Source organism: Anomaloglossus baeobatrachus, chromosome 3, assembly GCF_048569485.1.
Source record: "Anomaloglossus baeobatrachus isolate aAnoBae1 chromosome 3, aAnoBae1.hap1, whole genome shotgun sequence".
NCBI lineage: Eukaryota > Metazoa > Chordata > Amphibia > Anura > Aromobatidae > Anomaloglossus > Anomaloglossus baeobatrachus.
This window is the reverse complement of record NC_134355.1, coordinates 601888468-601909088: the sequence shown is the minus strand read 5'-3', so window position 1 is coordinate 601909088 and position 20621 is coordinate 601888468. Positions and strand designations below refer to the sequence as shown.

Sequence of the window (20621 nt, the reverse complement as noted above, 5' to 3'; positions counted from 1 at the left end):
CATTATACACGACGTCGTCTCGTGTGAAACCTCTGAGCGACGCAGTATCGCTCACAAATCGTGAGTCGGGTACTCGTCGCTCAGTTTCATAATATTGTTTATTTTTACTTGTGCCGGTTGTTCATCGTTCCCGTGGCAGCACACGTCGCTCCGTGTGACACCACGGGAGCGATGAACACAGCTTACCTGCGTCCCACAGCTCCTGCCGGCTATGCGGAAGGAGGTGGGCGGGATGTTTACATCTAGCTCATCTCCGCCCCTCCGCTTCTATTGGCAGGCGGCTGTGTGACATCGCTGTGACGCCGAACGCCCCTCCCCATTCAGGAAGTGCACGTCCACCGCCCACAGCGACGTCGCTCAGCAGGTAAGTACGTGTGACGGGGGTTTCATGACTTTGTGCGACACGGGCAGCGATTTGCCTGTGACGCACAAACGCCGCGGGTAGGTACGATCAATTGTGAAATCGCACGATTGGTCATCCCGTGTAAAGCAGGCTTTAGTTTAACTTCTATATTTGTAGTTGAGAAGTAAGATTTTCCCTGAATATGAATTAATTGACAATTTACTAATGTTTTTTTACCCTCCTCTGGATTAACAGTTTAGGATTAGGTTATGGATATACAATGGCATTTGTCTCAGATAAAGTATAACTTCAGTGGGGAACACTAGTATTTGATACATTGGCAAATAGGCCACTTTTCCTACATACAAAAAATACATAGTACACTTCAACTGTGACAGAGAATACAAAACAAAAATCGAAAAAAAACCACATTGTATGGTTCTTAAATAATTAATTTGCATTTCATTTAATTAAATAAGTATTTGATCACCTAACAACCAGCAAGAATTCTCTCACAGACCTGTCATTTTTCTTTAAGACACTCCTACTCTGCACTCATTACCTGTATTAATTGTACCTGTTTGAACTCATTACCTGTATAAAAGACACCTGTCCACACAATCAATCACACTCCAACCTCTCTACCATGGCCAAGACCAAAGAGCTATCTAAGGACATCAGGTACAAAAATTGTAGACTTGCACAAGGCTGGGATGTCCTACGAAACAATAGGAAAGAAGCTTGGTGAGAAGGCAACAACTGTTGGTGCCATTATTTGAGAATCGAAGAAACACAAGATGACTGTCAATCTTTCTTGGTCTGGGGATCTATGCAAAATTTTGCCCTGTGGGGTAAGGATGGTTCTAAGAAAGTTCAGTGGTCAGCCCAGAATTACAGAGGAGGAATTGGTCCATGACCTGAAGAGAGCTGGGTCCACAGTCTTAAAGATTACGGGTAGTAACACACTACACCACCATGGATTAAAATCCTGCAGAACATGCAAGGTTTCCCTACTCACGCCAGTACATGTTCAGGCCCATTTGAAGTTCGCCAATGACCATCTGGATGATCCAGAGGAGGGATGGGAGAAAGTCATATGGTCAGATGAGACCAAAATAGCACTATTTGGTATCAACTCCACATGCCATGTTTGGATGAAGAAGAAGGATGAGTACAACCCAAAGAACTCTGTCCCTACTGTGAAGTAAGGGGGTGGAAAACATCATACTTTGTGAATGCTTTTCTGCAAAGGGGACAGGATGACTGCCTCATATCGAAGGGAGGATGGGGTCATGTATCGCAAGATTTTGGCCAACAAACTCCTTCCCTCAGTAAGAGCATTGAAGATAGGTCATGACTGTTTCAGGTCATTGACATGCTGGAAGACCCACACAGCCAGGGCAACTAAGGAGTGACGCTGTAAGAAGCATTTCAAGGTCCTGGAGTGGCATAGCCAGTCTCCAGACCTAAACTCAATAGAAAATCTTTGGAGGGAGCTACTCAATGTAACCCAGTGACAGCTCCAAAACGTAAAAGATCTGGAGAAGATCTGTATGGAGGAGTGGGCCAAAATGTCTGCTGCAGTGTGTGCAAACCTGGTCAAGAACTACAGGAAATGCCTGACCTCTGTAATTGCAAACAAAGGTTTCTGTACCGAATATTAAGTTTTGTTTTTCTATTGTATCAAATACGTATTTCATGCAATAACATGGAAATTAATTATTAAAATCATACAATGTCATTTTCTGGATTTTTTTTTATTCTGTCTGTCACAGTTCCAATGTACTTACGATAAAAATTACAGACCTCTCCATTCTTGGAAAACTTGGCAGTGTATCAAATACTTCCTCATTGCATGTAGTAAAATAAGCAAAATGGCAGACATGTTGCATGGAAATCTTGGTTGCTTTCAACTTACATTATTAAATGGCATAGAAGCAAGTCTCCTATCACAGTCTCTAAGGAGCGGGTGTGATACAATCAATCAGATTTCTACATCTCATACAACCATTTATTCCATTACAACACAATAGAAATCAAACATTCCTAGGCTTGTAGTCTTATATTAGACTTGTCTTGTCCATTGCTCTTACACACGGTCCCTTGGCTAATCCTGTTTCCACATCCTTACAAATATCTCCCACATCCGCCCTTATCTCTACACTAAAACATTAATTAATGCTGTTAGCACTTATCGCCATAACGGCTATAAAAGGTTATCAATTAGATACCATAATGTGTTATTGTGCTGCTGCTGTGTGTTGTCCTTCCATCTCCTGTTTCCTGGAGAGTTCAGGTCACCGCTCTGCTGCCCATTTTCAAGACTCCTTTACAAATTCAGTTTACTGGTGACCTATAGCTAAAGATATACAGTCAGGGCCAGAAATATTTGGACAGTGACACAAGTTTTGTTATTTTAGCTGTTTACAAAAACATGTTCAGAAATACAATTATATATATAATATGGGCTGAAAGTGCACACTCCCAGCTGCAATATGAGAGTTTTCACATCCAAATCGGAGAAAGGGTTTAGGAATCATAGCTCTGTAATGCATAGCCTCCTCTTTTTCAAGGGACCAAAAGTAATTGGACAAGGGACTCTAAGGGCTGCAATTAACTCTGAAGGCGTCTCCCTCGTTAACCTGTAATCAATGAAGTAGTTAAAAGGTCTGGGGTTGATTACAGGTGTGTGGTTTTGCATTTGGAAGCTGTTGCTGTGACCAGACAACATGCAGTCTAAGGAACTCTCAATTGAGGTGAAGCAGAACATCCTGAGGCTGAAAAAAAAGAAAAAATCCATCAGAGAGATAGCAGACATGCTTGGTGTAGCAAAATCAACAGTCGGGTACATTCTGAGAAAAAAGGAATTGACTGGTGAGCTTGTGAACTCAAAAAGGCCTGGGCGTCCACGGATGACAACAGTGGTGGATGATCGCCGCATACTTTCTTTGGTGAAGAAGAACCCGTTCACAACATCAACTGAAGTCCAGAACACTCTCAGTGAAGTAGGTGTATCTGTCTCTAAGTCAACAGTAAAGAGAAGACTCCATGAAAGTAAATACAAAGGGTTCACATCTAGATGCAAACCATTCATCAATTCCAAAAATAGACAGGCCAGAGTTAAATTTGCTGAAAAACACCTCATGAAGCCAGCTCAGTTCTGGAAAAGTATTCTATGGACAGATGAGACAAAGATCAACCTGTAACAGAATGATGGGAAGAAAAAAGTTTGGAGAAGAAAGGGAACGGCACATGATCCAAGGCACACCACATCCTCTGTAAAACATGGTGGAGGCAACGTGATGGCATGGGCATGCATGGCTTTCAATGGCACTGGGTCACTTGTGTTTATTGATGACATAACAGCAGACAAGAGTAGCCGGATGAATTCTGAAGTGTACCGGGATATACTTTCAGCCCAGATTCAGCCAAATGCCGCAAAGTGGATCGGACGGCGCTTCATAGTACAGATGGACAATGACCCCAAGCATACAGCCAAAGCTACCCAGGAGTTCATGAGTGCAAAAAAGTGGAACATTCTGCAATGGCCAAGTCAATCACCAGATCTTAACCCAATTGAGCATGCATTTCACTTGCTCAAATCCAGACTTAAGACGGAAAGACCCACAAACAAGCAAGACCTGAAGGCTGCGGCTGTAAAGGCCTGGCAAAGCATTAAGAAGGAGGAAAACCAGCGTTTGGTGATGTCCATGGGTTCCAGACTTAAGGCAGTGATTGCCTCCAAAGGATTCGCAACAAAATATTGAAAATAAAAATATTTTGTTTGGGTTTGGTTTATTTGTCCAATTACTTTTGACCTCCTAAAATGTGGAGTGTTTGTAAAGAAATGTGTACAATTCCTACAATTTCTATCACATATTTTTATTCAAACCTTCAAATTAAACGTTACAATCTGCACTTGAATTCTGTTGTAGAGATTTCATTTCAAATCCAATGTGGTGGCATGCAGAGCCCAACTCGCGAAAATTGTGTCACTGTCCAAATATTTCTGGACCTAACTGTAGCTGTAGAATATATGACCTAGAACCGGAATTTAAAATATAAACAAGAATATATTAACTATAACTAGAATATAGAATATGTAAAATATCTAACTACAATATAGAATATATATACTTTAACTAGAAAGTAGAATATATAAACTATAGCTGAAATTTAGGTATTATGAGCCCTAACATAGCCTCCCTATACAGTGTGTCCACCGCCATTGACTTGAGAACAGTGGCAGCTATAGGCATAAAAGTAGTGTCTAGGTATAGTAAAGTAGACATGCGCTACGGAATGACACTTCCTATACCGCCACCTGGTGGAAAACAACGGAGATAGCATTTTTATCTTGAAAACGGAACAAGATAGAGAAAAAAAGTGGATTACAAAATTGTAGGGCATCATCAATTCAATACGAATTGACACCTTGCATACAGAAATGCTATGATATGAAACCCATGACCCTCTCAAAACATTGAATGCTGGTCACACATATGGCGCTCATTTAACTTTGATGCTCAGTGGCCACCGTCAGCTGCAATGCACATCTGGACTCTGGACAGTATACTGTATCTTGCTGCACGTTGTGCAATATGGTAGGTGACACGTTTGCACAAGCATCTGTGATACATCGTTGTAGGTCCTGTAATGTTGGTGGAGGGGTCGCATACACCTGCTGTTTGATGTGACCTCACAGAAAGAAGTCAAATGTGGTCAGGTCAGGTGAGCGTGGAGGCCACTCCACGCAGCCACCATACCCAATGACTTGTAGGAAGGTCTCCATGACGTATTGCTTCACGTCCGCAGTCTTGTGAGTTTTACACATTCTACTCATAGCATTTCTGTATGCAAGGTGTCGATTCGTATTGAATTGATGATGCCCTACAACTTTGTAATGAACTTTTTTTCTCTATCTCATTCCGTTTTCGAGATAAAAATGCTGACTCCATTGTTTTCCACCAGGTGGCGCTATAGGTGGTTTCATTGCGTAGCGCATGGATACTTTACTATACCTTGACTCCACTTCTATACCTATAGCTGCCGCCGTTTTCAAATTAATGGCGGTGGACAGGACATGGGTTGACACATTGTATACAGTATAGGCTCCCTATATAGAGTGTGAACTCCACATAGTCCTTTTATATACAGCATTAGGCCCCACATATACTGAACATAGGGAGGCTAAGCAGGGCCAGCTCCAGGCTTTTGTGGGCTCTCGGCAAAATAGTCTCAGTGGGCCCTATGAACACAGACATGCACCTATACAAATATGTACACATACAGGCATACATGCATGTACATATTTGAAGACAAATTTACAAAAAATACATATAAGCAAACATAAATATACACAGTCATATACACTGACATACATAAATATACACGTATACATTCACACACAGGCACATTAGAGATATTAAAACTCACCTCCCTGCTTGTCTCCGTCTAGCTCCTCCTGGGCATGTGGGTGTGTAAGGTGCTGCGTGATGGCTGTCACTAGCAAACATGGCTGCACAGTGCAGTGAGACTACTGTATATACATCACAGGAGGGGTTGGGGGCTACAATATATACATCAAAAGAGGGGGGCCCATCAAGCTGGGGAGGTGATATACAGCTCTGGGGGCTCATACAGTATGAGGTGTGTGATTATACCAGGAACTGTAGCTGACTAATTTTGGATTCAGTAAGTTGATTGTGTGCACAATGGTGTATATGATTATATGCTGTGGCTAACCTGTTGCTTTAATATTTGGCCCTCACCACTGTATGGACACCGTACTGTGGTGACTCCATGATTTGGACACAGTGTCTAGATAGCCTAGGGGGGCATATACAGCTCTGGGCGGCCCAAACAATTGGTGGTGGTGGGGGGGGGGAGACATTTACAGCTCTAAAGGCCCAGTCACACTAAGCAACATCGCTAGCAACATCGCTGCTAACGAACAACTTTTGTGACGTTGCTAGTGATGTTGCTTAGTGTGACATCCAGCAACAACCTGGCCCCTGCTGTGAGGTCGTTGGTTGTTGCTGAATGTCCTGGGCCATTTTTTAGTTGTTGCTGTCCCGCTGTGAAGCACAGATCGCTGTGTGTGACAGCGAGACAGCAACAACTAAATGTGCAGGCAGCAGGAGCCGGCTTCTGCGGAGGCTGGTAACCACAGTAAACATCGGGTAACCAAGAAGCCCTGTCCTTGGTTACCCGATATTTACCTTCGTTACCAGCCTCCTCCGCTCTCACTGTCAGTGCCGGCTCCTGCTCCTTGCACGTGTAAGAGTACACATCGGGTAATTAACCCCATGTGTGCTGTAACTAGGAGAACAGGGAGCCAGCGCTAAGCAGTGTGCGCTGCTCCCTGCTCTGTGCACATTTAGCTGCAGTACACATTGGGTAATTAACCCGATGTGTGCTGTAACTAAGAGAGCAGGGAGCCAGCGCTAAGCGGTGTGCGCTGCTCCCTGCACGTGTAGCTGCGTGCGCTGGTAACCAAGGTAAATATCGGGTTGGTTACCCGATATTTACCTTAGTTACCAAGCGCAGCATCTTCCACGCGGCGCTGCTGGCTGGGGGCTGGTCACTGGTTGCTGTTGAGCTCACCAGCAACTCGTGTAGCGACGCTCCAGCGATCCCTGCCAGGTCAGGTTGCTGGTGGGATCGCTGGAGCGTCGCAGTGTGACATCTCACCAGCGACCTCCTAGCAACTTACCAGCAATCCCTATCAGGTTGGATCGTTGTCGGGATCGCTGGTAAGTTGTTTAGTGTGACTGGGCCTTAAGAGGCCCATACACCTGGGGAGGTATACAGCTCTGGGGGCCCACACAGTTAGGGAGGGAGGCCGGAGGAATATACAGCTCTGGGGCCGGTGATGCTGCCTGGCGCTGCGGCTTCTCTCTCTTCATCTGTGGGATGGGAACGCAGCACACTGCGCGCCAGCTCTGCCTATAGATGAAGTTCAATACACGTGCATGCAGCGTTCAGCAGTGAGCTCTGGGTGTATGTGCAAAGTTTAAACTGCTGGCAGCCAGGCTAGTGTGGCTCCAGCCTCAGAACTGCGGTCCCCGGAACTCGACCCAGGGGCTGCAGAACTAATCACCACCGCTGATGACGGCAAGTGGACCCCCGGCTGTCCTGGGTCCCGGCACCAGCTCTAAGTATGAGCCCCCATGTAGCCTCCCTGTATAAACATTATTATTCTAAAGTAATCGAAACGCGTAAACTTGCTACAGGGTCAGTGTTCCTCTGTTATACCATATAACATGGTTTTTAAAATTTTGAAATAAATTAAGAATTTCTTAATCCATTTGGATCGTGCTGCCAGGTTGCTATGCTAATTGTACCTGCTTATATTCAGTATAAGCCCGCACATAGCCCTCCTGTTTACAGCAACACATCTTACACAGGATAAAAAAAAAAAACTAAACAAAACATACATCGCTCCAATTTCCCCAACACTGTGCTGAAGGCTCCGCTGCACTGACTGCATTCCACCGTTTCCAGCCATCAGGCTCTCTCGATAGTGGGTGCAACTGGAAGATTCAAGGGGCTGGATGTAGCCCGCAGGCTGCACTTTTCCCAGGTCTGCTGTAGTTGATTTCCCCACAGGTTGTAGTTTCAAATATGAGGTCAATTGTTGGGGGTATCTGCTGTTTTGCCACCTTAGGGGCTTTTCCTCACACTTCATAGTATCCGCAACCTTTTCCAGAAAAAAAAAAATTGTACTCCAAAAAGGTCCAAGAGGCTTCTTCTCTTCAGAACTCTGCAGTGTGACCAAAAAGCAATTTCTGACCTCATATGGGGTATCAGTCTACTCAGGAGACATTGCACATCCAATTAAGGGGTTCATTTTCTACTGATACAATTGTGAAAAATAGAAATTTGGGGCGAAAGCTAAATTTTGGTGGGGAACTTTTTTTGCATATCCAAACGGATATGTTTTACTACACACAAAAAAAAAAAATCAACTGTTATCCCGGGCTATAATGTCTGTATACTCTCTTTTCCGTCCTCCCCGAACCAGATATGGTATGCTCAGACCATGTTCCTGTACGGTCAGACACGGCCATTACACAGTACAGCCCAGCTACAGAGAGATCTAGTGTGCATGACCAGAAGTGCGCTGACTTCTGATAATGCGCACTGCCCAACCTCTGTTGATCGACTTTCCCCCAAAATTAGTTTCCACTAATGCAAATGCTGCCCATGCAGCCTTTTCCTTGCCCTGCAACAAACGGAGAAACTCATCTTGAAGAAGTTTATGAATTTGAGGTACAATAAAAGACTTATTCCTTTATCTTTGCTTGGAAATTTATCAATGAGATACAGTACTTGAAGGCATTTGCATTTTTATCCATTGCCTTCAGAAAAAGTCTTCATTAAAACCAACTTGATATGCAATGGTAGTAAGAGAATCTTCTGTGAGTCAAGTGTTGGATGGGACATTTTGACTCCATGGCTTAAGAGAATGTCGGAGAGGCCGTTCTCTTTTATTGTAGCGATATTCCCTTGCACCACTATCCTACTCACACAGAAAGCAGCAGTACTTGGTGTATCCACTCTGGAGGCCAAATCAGAGGGCAACCACCTATAAGTCACTACAGAGGAGCCACAAATATTGGTCATAGTTTAGGCAGCTCAACAGCGATTTCAGGAGGTCATAGATTTCTTTCACACGGACGGCTAAACAAACAGGAATTGAAGGTACCGTGTTTCCCCGAAAGTAGGACCCCCCCGAAAGTAAGGCAGGGTGGGGGTTTCGGGGGGGTCCGCCAATGTAGGGCACCCCCCGATTGTAAGGCAGGGTAGCGGGGGGGGGCCGGGGAATGTAAGGCCGCCTATGGGTGGTGGTCGCGGCGTAATGTAAGGCCGCATATGGGTGGGGGTCCCTGGGGAAAGTACAGGAACTTACCGCTGCCGCTGTTCCCTCGCTCCATCCAGGCCTTCTCCAGTCTCGTGCCACCCGTGGTCCGCCTCCGGTGAATGGCCCCCGCAAGGCTCCCTGCTGGCCATCAGCTCGAGCTGTGATTGGCCAGTCAGCCGGCTCGCAGCTGATTGGCCCTCAGCTCGAGCTGCGATTGGCCAGTCAGCCGGCTCGCAGCTGATTGGCCCTCAGCTCGAGCTGCGATTGGCCAGTCAGCCGGCTCGCAGCTGATTGGCCCTCAGCTCGAGCTGCGATTGGCCAGTCAGCCGGCTCGCAGCTGATTGGCCGAAATCAGCCGCGACGTCACCGCCTGCAGGCTCGCTCCGATTTCGGTAAGTTCCGAAACTCTGTGTGTGTGTGTGTACGGTATGTGTATGGGTGCCGTATGGGGCTGTATGTGTCAGTGTGTGTGTACGGTACCGGTACGATATGTGTGTGGGTGCCGTGTGGGGCTGTACCGGTACCGTATGTGTCAGTGTGTGTGGTGGCAGAGTGGGGGGCAGAACCACTGTATGGGGAGGCTGCAGGGGGGAGGATGGGGTGGATGCCGGATCTCAAACAATGGGGAGGCTGCAGGGGGGAGGAAGGGGTGGATGCCGGATCTCAAACAATGGGGAGGCTGCAGGGGGGAGGAAGGGGTGGATGCCGGATCTCAAACAATGGGGAGGCTGCAGGGGGGAGGAAGGGGTGGATGCCGGATCTCAAACAATGGGGAGGCTGCAGGGGGGAGGAAGGGGTGGATGCCGGATCTCAAACAATGGGGAGGCTGCAGGGGGGAGGATTGTCATTTTTTTTCCAATGTAAGGCCTCCCCCGAAAGTAAGGCAGGGTGGGACTTTTGGGGGTAAAATTAATGTAAGACAGGGCCTTACTTTCGGGGAAACACGGTAGCACATGGTCATTATCCGGCAAGATGGCTTTTAGGCTTGTTTTGGACAAATCGATGAAGAGCCTCTATTTCTCTGGATTATGACTCCTCTATAGAGCTTTCATTAAAACAAGATCACACTCCATGATGAAGTATTGGAGAAGATATTTATCAGTTGAAGAACAAAGAAATCCAAACATCGCCTGCTAAGAGATTCCAGTGATGTAGCCTAGAACACAAGAGCTCAGCCTTAGGGTACAGTCTCACTAAACGACGTACCAGCGATTCCGACCACGATATGACCTGGTCAGGATCGCTGGTGCACGCTACATGGTCGCTGGTGAGCTGTCAATCAGGCAGATCTCACCAGCGACCAGCCCCCAGCAACGCGTGGAAGCGATGCTGCACTTGGTAACTAAGGTAAATATCGGGTAACCAAGCAAAGCCCTTTGCTTGGTTACCCGATATTTACCTTGGTTACCAGCACACACCGCTTGGCGTTGGCTCCCTGCACTCGTAGCCAGAGTACACATCGGGTTAATAAGCAAACCGCTTTGCTTATTTACCCGATGTGTACTCTGGCTACGTGTGCAGGGAACAGGGAGCCAGCACTGGCAGCCTGAGAGATGCAGACGCTAGTAACCAAGGTAAATATCGGGTAACCAAGCAAAGCGTTTCGCTTGGTTACCCAATGTGTACCTTGGTTACCAGTGTGCGCAGCTGCCAGACGCTGGCTCCCTATTCCCTGCACATTCAGATCGTTGTTCTCTCGCTGTGAAACACAGCAATGTGTGCTTCGCAGCGGGAGAGCAACGTCCAAAAAATGAACCAGCACTGTGTGTAACGAGCAGCGATTTCACAGCAGGGGCCAGATCGCTGCTCAGTGTCACACACAGCGAGATCGCTAATGAGGTCACTGCTGCGTCACAAAAACCGTGACTCAGCAGCGATATCGCTAGCGATCTCGCTATGTGAGAAGTACCCCTTACTCTTGGGATGATCAAAATCTCTATCAAGATAATTCAGATCACTTTGTGTTATAAAGGTATAGTACAGTCAAGGTTGCTCAAAGAATGTTTAGGCTATGAGCGGAAAGATGCTTGATGACACCAAGCGCCAACTTCTTCACTTGACTCAACTGAAAAAGTTTCTGGTGCTTTTGGAACTGGTAGTTTTTCTGTATGTGGTACTTGGTGTATTCCAGAATGAAGGCTTAGATAACTGTAAAGTCCACTGCTTCCTTGGAAAGCGTTCCCTTATGGGGGGGGCACACCATGGAGAAATAATTGTTAAGCCATGTGCCCACGGGACTCTGTACCTGCGGATTTTTCTGGATTTTCCAGATAAATCCGCAGGTTCTAGCATGTACAGGCACTCCCCATGTTACCCTATGGGACATGGGGAGTGTCTGTGTCCACGCTACGGAAAGTGTGGCTGCGGAGATCCCTCAGCCGCACCTAACTGCATGTCAATTATTCATGCGGATTTACTTGCGGAGATCCCGGCCCTCCGCTATGGAGATAGAGGCCGGGACGTCCGCAGGTAAATCGCGTGAAACTCCGCATGTTTCCCGCAGCTATTCCTCTTGAATCTCGCAGCTAAAAATAGCTGCGGATGCCGGTGGGCAGCTGTGGGAAACATGCGGCCGTACCTGCGAATATATCCGCAGGTACGAGCGCCCGTTGGCACATAGCCTTAGTGTGATTGGTTGGTTCTCTCCAGATCATTAGAAGTGCAAAAGGCATAGATTGCCTCTTCCCATGCAGCCACTGGGTAAGCTGTGATGTACATCTATTGGAGCATGTATGTGTCCAAATAGCGTTCTGATTTTCTATGCTGCACCCAAAATACAGGTTGTAGGCTTTCCTTGTCATGGTAGTCAAGATTCGCCTTTGTGACACAAAAGTGACTTCTCCGCATATGTAGCAAAAACTATCTACTTTGTTAATAGAAGAATGAGGCATAGGTGCAAAACCATACAGTGCCTTGCGAAAGTATTCGGCTCCCTTGAATTTTTCAACCTTTTCCCACATTTCAGGCTTCAAAGAAAAAAAATTAAATTTTATGATGAAGAACCAACGACAAGTGGGACACAATTGTGAAGTTGAATGAAATTTATTGCTTATTTTAAACTTTTGTAAAAAATAAAGAACTGAAAATTGGGGCGTGCAATATTATTCGGCCCCTTTACTTTCAGTGCAGCAAACTCACTCCAGAAGTTCATTGAGGATCTCTGAATGATCCAATATTGTCCTAAATGACTGATGATGATAAATATAAGCCACCTGTGTGTAATCTAGTCTCCGTATAAATGCACCTGCTCTGTGATAGCATCATGAAGACCAAGGGACACAACAGGCAGGTCCGTGACACTGTTGTGGAGATGTTTAAAGCCGGATTTGGTTATAAAAAGATTTCCAAACATCCCAAGAAGCACTGTGCAAGCGATCATATTGAAATGGAAGGAGTATCATACCACTACAAATCTACCAAGACCCGGCCGTCCATCCAAACTTTCATCTTAAAGAAGAAGACTGATCAGAGATGCAGCCAAGATGCCCATGATCTCTCTGGATGAACTGCAGAGATCTACAGCTGAGGTGGGAGAGTCTGTCCATAGGACAACAATCAATCGTACACTGCACAAATCTGGCCTTTATGGAAGAGTGGTAAGAAGAAAGCCATTTCTCAAAAAGATATCCATAAAAAATGTAATTTAAAGTTTGCCACAAGCCACCTGGGAAACACACCAAAACAGGTGGAAGAAGGTGCTCTGGTCAGATGAAACTAAAATTGAACTTTTTGGGCACAATGCCAAATGATATGTTTGACGTAAAAGCAACACAGAGCATCACCCTGAACACACCATCCCCACTGTCAAACTTGGTGGTGCGAGCATCATGGTTTGGGCCTGCGTTTCTTCAGCAGGGACAGGGAAGATCGTTAAAATGGATGGGAAGATGGATGGAGCCAAATACAGGACCATTCTTTAAGAAAACCTGTTGGAGTCTGCAAAAGACCTGAGACTGGGACGGAGATTTGTCTTCCAGCAAGACAATGATCCCAAACAAAGCAAAATCTACAATGGAATGGTTCACAAATAAACGTATCCAGGTGTTAGAATGGCCAAGTCACAGTCCAGACCTGAATCATATTGAGAATCTGTGGAAAGAGCTGAAAACTGCTGTTCACAAACGCTCTCCATCCAACCTCACTCAGCTCCAGCTGATTGCAAAGTAAGAATGGGCAAGAATTTGAGTCTCTTGATGTGCAAAACTGATAGACACATACCCCAAGAGACTGCAGCTGTAATCACAGCAAAAGGGGGCGCTACAAAGTATTAACTTAAATGGGATGAATAATATTGCACACCCCAATGTTCAGTTTATTTTTTACAAAATTTTAAAATAAGCAATACATATCGATCAAATTCACAATTATGTCCCACTTGTTGATTCTTCACCATAAAATTTTAATCTTTATGTTTGAAGCCTGAAATGTGGGAAAAGGTTGAAAAATTCAAGGAGGCCAAATACTTTTGCAAGGCACTGTAGAAACATGTTAATATGCAAAGAAACTAAGCTAAGAAATCCTAAAACTGTATACTTTATACAGAGAACATTTATATACGTAGGTGCTGCAACTGTATTTAGGATTAAAGGGGGCTTTACACGCTGCGACATCGCTACCGATATATCATCGGGGTCACGTTGTTAGTGACGCACATCCAACGCCGTTAGCGACATCGCAGCGTGTGACACAAAGGAGCGATGATCGATTGCAAAAATGTCAAAAATCGTTGACACGTCGCTCCTTTCCATAATATCGTTGCTGCTGCAGGTACGATGTAGTTAGTCGTTCCTGCGGCATCACACATCGTTACGTGTGACACCGCAGGAACCACGAACATCTCCTTACCTGCGTCCACCGGCAATGAGGAAGGAAGGAGGGATATTCGGCCCGCTCATCTCCGCCCCTCCTCTGCTATTGGGCGGCCGACTAGTGACGCCGCAGTGACTTAGCTATGATGCCGAATGCACCTCCCCCTTGAAGGAGGCATTGTTCGGCGGTCACTGCGACATCGCTGCAATGTTATGTGCATGTGACGCTGCTGGAGCAATAATGTTCGCTACGGCAGTGATCACCAAATGACACACGAACGACGGGGGCGGGTGCTATCACGCATGACATTGCTAGCGATGTCACAGCGTGTAAAGCACCCTTAAGTCATTGGAGTGAGTTGGCATTTTTTTTTTTTGACTGGTCGTCCTAAGAAGACAGAATACTGAAGGCTCAATAGACTAAATAGATGATTTAGTAGACTAGCTGCCGAAGAAATAATAAAGACACAATTTTTCTATAAGCCTGCATGAAAGGTGTCATGTCATAATTACAACCACCACTGGATCTTGAAAATTAGAGCCAGTCAGCAAATGTAAGCACCATGCTGGTTTTCAGCACTACCAAATTAGTTAAGTTTATCTGTTTTAACCCCTTCAGCCCCCAGCCTGTTTTCACCTTAAAGACCCGGCCATTTTTTGCAATTTTGACCAGTGTCACTTTGACAGGTTATAACTCTGGAACACTTCAACGGATCCTGGCGATTCTGAGATTGTTTTTTCGTGACATATTGTGCTTCATGTCAGTAGTAAATTTAGGCCGATATGTTTTGCGTTAATTTGTGAAAATTTCGGAAATTTGGCGAAAATTTTGAAAATTTCGCAATTTTCAAAATTTGAAATTTTATGCCCATAAATCTGAGAGATAGGTCACACAAAATAGTTACTAAATAACATTTCCCACTTGTCTGCTTTACACCAGCGCAATTTTTGAAAAAAAAAAAAATTCCGTTAGGAAGTTAGAAGGGTTCAAAGTTCATCAGCAATTTCTCATTTTTCCAACAAAATTTACATAAAAAAAATTTTTAGGTACCACATCACATTTGGAGTGATTTGAGAAACCTAGGCGACAGAAAATACCCAAAAGTGACCCCATTCTAAAATCTGCACCCCTCACTCTGCTCAAAACCACATCCAAGAAGTTTATTAACCCTTTAGGAGCTTCACAGCAACCAAAGCAATGTAGACGAAAAAATGAAAATTTTACTTTTTTAACACAAAAATGTTACTTTAGCCATAAAAATTAGTATTTTCACAAGGGTATCAGGAAAAATGCATCATAAAATGTATTGTGCATTTTCTCCTGAGTACGCAGATACCTCATATGTGGTGGAAATCAAATGTTTGGGCACACGGCAGGACTCGGAAGGCAAGGAGCACCATTTGAATTTTTGAACGCAAAATTAGCTGCACTCATTAGCGGACGCCATGTCGGGTTTGAAGACTCCCTGAGGTGCCTAAACAATGTAGCTCCCCCACAAGTGACCCCATTTTGGAAACTAGACCCCTCAAATATTTTTTCTAGATGTTTGATGTGCACTTTGAACCCCTGGGGGCTTCACAGAAGTTTATAACGTTGAGCCGTGAAAAGAAAAAAAATTTTTTTTACCACAAAACTGTTGCTTCAACCAGGTAGCTTTTTTTATCACAACGGTATCAGGAAAAAATGCACCATAAAATGTATTGTGCATTTTCTCCTGAGTACACAGGTACCTCATATGTGGTGGAAATCAATTGTTTGGGCATACGGCGGGGCTCAGAAGAGAAGGAGCGCCATTTCACAGTAAAATTGGTTGGAATTATTAGCAGACGCCATGTTGCATTTGGAGACCCCCTGAGGTGCCTAAACAATGGAGCTCCCCCACATGTGATCCCATTTTGGAAACTAGACCCCCCCCCCCCCATACAAAAAAATTAGTTTGGCGAAATAAAAAATACAGACATCAGTAAAAAAAAAAAAAAAATGAATAAAAAAAAAAAAAATATGAGCGGCTGCCACTAAGACCAGTGCCAAACGTGAGAGCAATGCACGAGTCTCGCATCGCATCATCCACTCCAGTCTGGAAGCAAGCAACTGCGCTGGATAATGCGATGCGAGAGGGCGGGGCGGCAGATGAGAAAGGGCGCAGCGGATGGAAGATGGGAAAGTGCGCAGCGGATGGAGGAGCGGCAGAGGATGGGAAAGGGCGCAGCGGATGGAAGATGGAAAATGGCGCAGCGGATGGAGGAGCGGCAGAGGATGGGAAAGGGCGCAACGGATGGATGATGGGAAATGGCGCAGCGGGTGGAGGAGCGGCAGAGGATGGGGGGGGGGGGAGGTGAGATGGGGATACCTACCTTACAGGATGGATCTAGGCAGCAGGATCACAGCAGACAGAAGAGGCAGCAGATGAAGGAGGCAACAGATTGAGGAGGGTGAGAGGGGGCAGTAGATGAAGAGGATGGGAGAGAGCAGGCAGCAGATCGGGGAGGGGGGCAGAGTCTGATGGGAGAGAGAGATGGCTCATGGAGGAGGGGGGGCCCCAGAACATGGAGGGGGGAGGGTGGCTTGCAGCACATGTGGGGGGGGGAGGGTGGCTTGCAGCACATGTGGGGGGGGGAGGGTGGCTTGCAGCACATGTGGGGGGAGGGTGGCTTGCAGCACTGCAAGCCACCCTCCCCCCCCACATGTGCTGCAAGCCACCCTCCCCCCCCCACATGTGCTGCAAGCCACCCTCCCCCCCACATGTGGAGCACTGCAAGCCACCCTCCCCCCCACATGTGGAGCACTGCAAGCCATCCTCCCCCCACATGTGGAGCACTGCAAGCCACCCTCCCCCCACATGTGGAGCACTGCAAGCCACCCTCCCCCCACATGTGGAGCACTGCAAGCCACCCTCCCCCCACATGTGGAGCACTGCAAGCCACCCTCCCCCCACATGTGGAGCACTGCAAGCCACCCTCCCCCCACATGTGGATCGGAGCGGCGGCCGGGACAGCGGTGGATCGGAGCGGCGGCCGGGACAGCGGTGGATCGGAGCGGCGGCCGGGACAGCGGTGGATCGGAGCGGCGGCCGGGACAGCGGTGGATCGGAGCGGCGGCCGGGACAGCGGTGGATCGGAGCGGCGGCCGGGACAGCGGTGGATCGGAGCGGCGGCCGGGACAGCGGTGGATCGGAGCGGCGGCGGGGACAGCGGTAAATCGAGCGTGGCGGCGGGGCGATCGGAGACAGGGGCGAGCAGCTGGGACAGGGGCGGGCGAGCGGCTGGGACAGGGGCGGGCGGGCGAGCGGCTGGGACAGGGGCGGGCGGGCGAGCGGCTGGGACAGGGGCGGGCGAGCGGCTGGGACAGGGGCGGGCGAGCGGCTGGGACAGGGGCGGGCGAGCGGCTGGGACAGGGGCGGGCGGGCGGGCGAGCGGGGGCAGCAACTTACCGATGGGCACCCGCAGAGCTTCGGCTTCCAGGGACGGTCACAGGCCGCAGATCCACATTGATTGGAGAGAGCGGTCACAAGACCGGTCTCTCCAATCAGAGCTGGGGGCGGGTGAAGCATCGATCACCCAGCTCCAGCCAATGGCCAGTGCTACAGCAGCACTGATCAGGGCTGGATTTCAATGTTCCAGCCATTTTCAATGGCTGGAACATTACAGTGGCTGTAATTGGCTGAGCGGCGTTCGTCAGCCAATCACAGCCTCTGTAGGTTCGGGGAGGAGGCACCACCCCTCCTGACGTCAGGCAGAGGTCCCCTCCTTCCCGAATCCACCGTTTAAGTAAATAAATTTCACTCCCCGGGGCTCCGGGACCGCGATTTCGCCAGGACGTACTGAGTACGTCATGGGTCCTTTAGCACCATGTCACCATGACGTACTCAGTACGTCCAAGGTCGTTAAGGGGTTAAGGTTGTGTCACACATAGCGATGCAGCAGCGATCATGACCAGCAATCTGACCTTATCAGGATCGCTGCTGCGTCGTTACATGGTTGCTGGTGAGCTTTCAAACAGGCAGATCTCACCAGAGACCAGTGACCAGCCCCCAGCGACGCGTGGAAGCGTAACTAAGGTAAATATCAGGAAACCAAGGAAAGCACTTTTCTTGGTTACCCGATATTTACCTTAGTTACTAGCGTCTGCCGCTCTCACGCTGCCAGTGCCGGCTCCCTGTTCCCTGCACTCCTAGCCAGAGTACACATCGGGTTAATTACCCGATGTGTACTCCAGCTACATATGCAGGGAGCCGGCACTGACAGTGAGAGCGGTGGACGCTAGTAACTAAGGTAAATATCGGGTAACCAAGGAAAGGGCTTCTTGGTTACCCGATGTTTACCATGGTTAGAGCTTACCACCGGCTCCCTGCTTGCTTCAGTTCGTCGCTCTCTCGCTGTCACACACAGCAATGTGTGCTTCACAGCAAGAGAGTAACGTCCAAAAAATGAAGCAGGACATTCAGCAATGACCGGCGACCTCACAGCAGGGGCCAGGTCGTTGCTGGATGTCACACACAGCGACAGCGACGGGACGTCGCTGCTACATCACAGAAAATAGTGACTTAGCAGCAACGTCGTTGCTATGTGTGACACCACCTTTAGTCTCGGAACCAATTTGGTTGTTGAACAGTGTAATTGAGGTTTACTTTGATGTACCCATAAGTCACAATATGATAAAACAAAGTTTTATGTAAGTGGGTTTTGTTTTGTTTTTTTTTTTAACATTTTCCATTTTTTTCTCACCTTACAGATAATCAAAAGAACATGAATTACAAAGAATTCAGATAAAACAAAAAAGTGCCTTGGAAACCAACAGGGAACAGATTCGGATGTTTCTACAGCACATTCCATTGTGAACAAATACATTTATTTTTGCATATTGACAAACTAATGTACTTCCATAACTGTCACGGCTTACATTTTATGTTGTCCTGTCTTCATGCAGATGGATGTAATGTACAATGACTAAGTAACTGCCATACTGAGACACGGCCCTAGTGCTCTTGTCATACACAAAGACAAGTGTTTGCCAGAAAACCTTACGAGAAGAAGACCATGGGAGCCTCATGTTTCGGCTCAGAATGGCCTCCAATTGGCTGTTTTTTTTTGGATTTTTGGATATAGGTTCAAAACCCAACATTCAGGTCAGATGGGTTATACTGCCAAAAAGACTGTGACCTCCACTAGAAGAATAATATTAATACTGACTATGTTCTGTGAAATATATGTTGCAATTTGTTCATACAAACCTTGTAGACTCCGCTTTGCAACACTCGTAAATCAATGTACTCAATGCTTATGCAACCAAAAAGCTACATTTGGTTCCAATACATGTTTTTCTTAACCCAAAACGTAAAATATTTATGGTCACAAGAGTTTAGTGCTTATTTAATATTTGCATGACAGATTGCCTTGCTCATTGTCTGCACTGGACAATGTATTCTTATGTAGAGATCATTCTACGAGCGCTGCATAGCATTTACTTTATGTATAATACCGCAGAGGCATTTGTGAGCGAGACGTGTGGGGAAGCAGAATTGTATATAGCCATATACAGGCAGATGCCATTAGTTTTCTGTACAATAAATGTATAAAACATTCCAGTGACAGTGCAATATGTAAATAGGTGTAAATACGACATGCATAATAAATGTTTGGTATATATACAGCACATTGGTGTGGACGACTCTACATTGTATACAACTGTTCTAAAATATTAAAATAAAATGGGCTAAATTTATGGAAATGGTTTATACCTGAACAATTCACCTAAGACCACTTTAGCCATTTCACAGTAGGCAAAGAAGGGGGAAAAAAAAACAAAAAACAAGATATGGTAGAATTCTGTCTCATTTTAAAGAAAACCTGTCATTGGATTTGCCGAGCCAAAACGGCTTCACCACTGTGTGTCGCTTCATTAGGATCCTCACGATTCGTTCCTAACCGATTACGTCTGAAAAAAATAGCCGCAAAACTAAACAGTGCACATCAATGTTAGACTGACCTTCTGTATTAGGTCTCTTCTTTTCACCATTTCAAGGTTTCCAAATCCTGAAGTCATTAAAAGAAGTAGGAGTGCGTCTTATGATCCAAATGCACTTTAATCGGGAGGTGGAGGAGAGGGGGGGGGGGGGCAGGGTCACAGGTGGCAGGCGCTGTGATGGGGCCTATGGAGGCAGGGGCATCCTGAAAGTGTCGGCAGTGCGGGGTACAAATAATAGTGCATGGAGGTGGCACGTGTGCAGAGGAATCTCATCTCAAGATCTCATCTGCGCACGCGCTGCCTCCGGCCCATTGGTCTCCCAGCAGCAGACTTAAGGAAAAACGCACCCAGAGGTGGCACATGAACAGATGAGATCTCTGCTTGTCATTGAGTCGATAGCTCAAATCTGCACACTAACTAACTGCGGGTGTCATTTCTTTGAAGCCCACACCGCCGACAGTTTCTAGAAGGTGCCTACCTCAACATTTGGGACACCCACCGGCTGCATCATCAACCTGCTCCACCCCACCGCCCCTGCCATCCCCCCGATAAGACCACCAGATTGTAAGACAGGCGCCGTTTTTAACTTTTTTTTCTCTAAATTTGGGGTGCGTTTTATAAACTAATATGTAGAAGGGG

General features: G+C 46.7%; 1 protein-coding gene across 3 annotated transcripts in view; it reads left to right on the top strand.

Moving 5' to 3' along the window:
- The window catches only part of ALKAL2 (ALK and LTK ligand 2), a 138203-nt gene extending 118520 nt beyond the window's left edge, over positions 1-19683 (top strand). For all 3 annotated transcript variants that reach the window (XM_075341059.1, XM_075341057.1, XM_075341056.1), the window contains one exon: positions 18750-19683. The gene's annotated coding sequence lies outside the window, so the exon portion shown is untranslated. The remainder of the gene's footprint in view (positions 1-18749) is intronic.
- Positions 19684-20621: the final 938 nt, after the last annotated feature.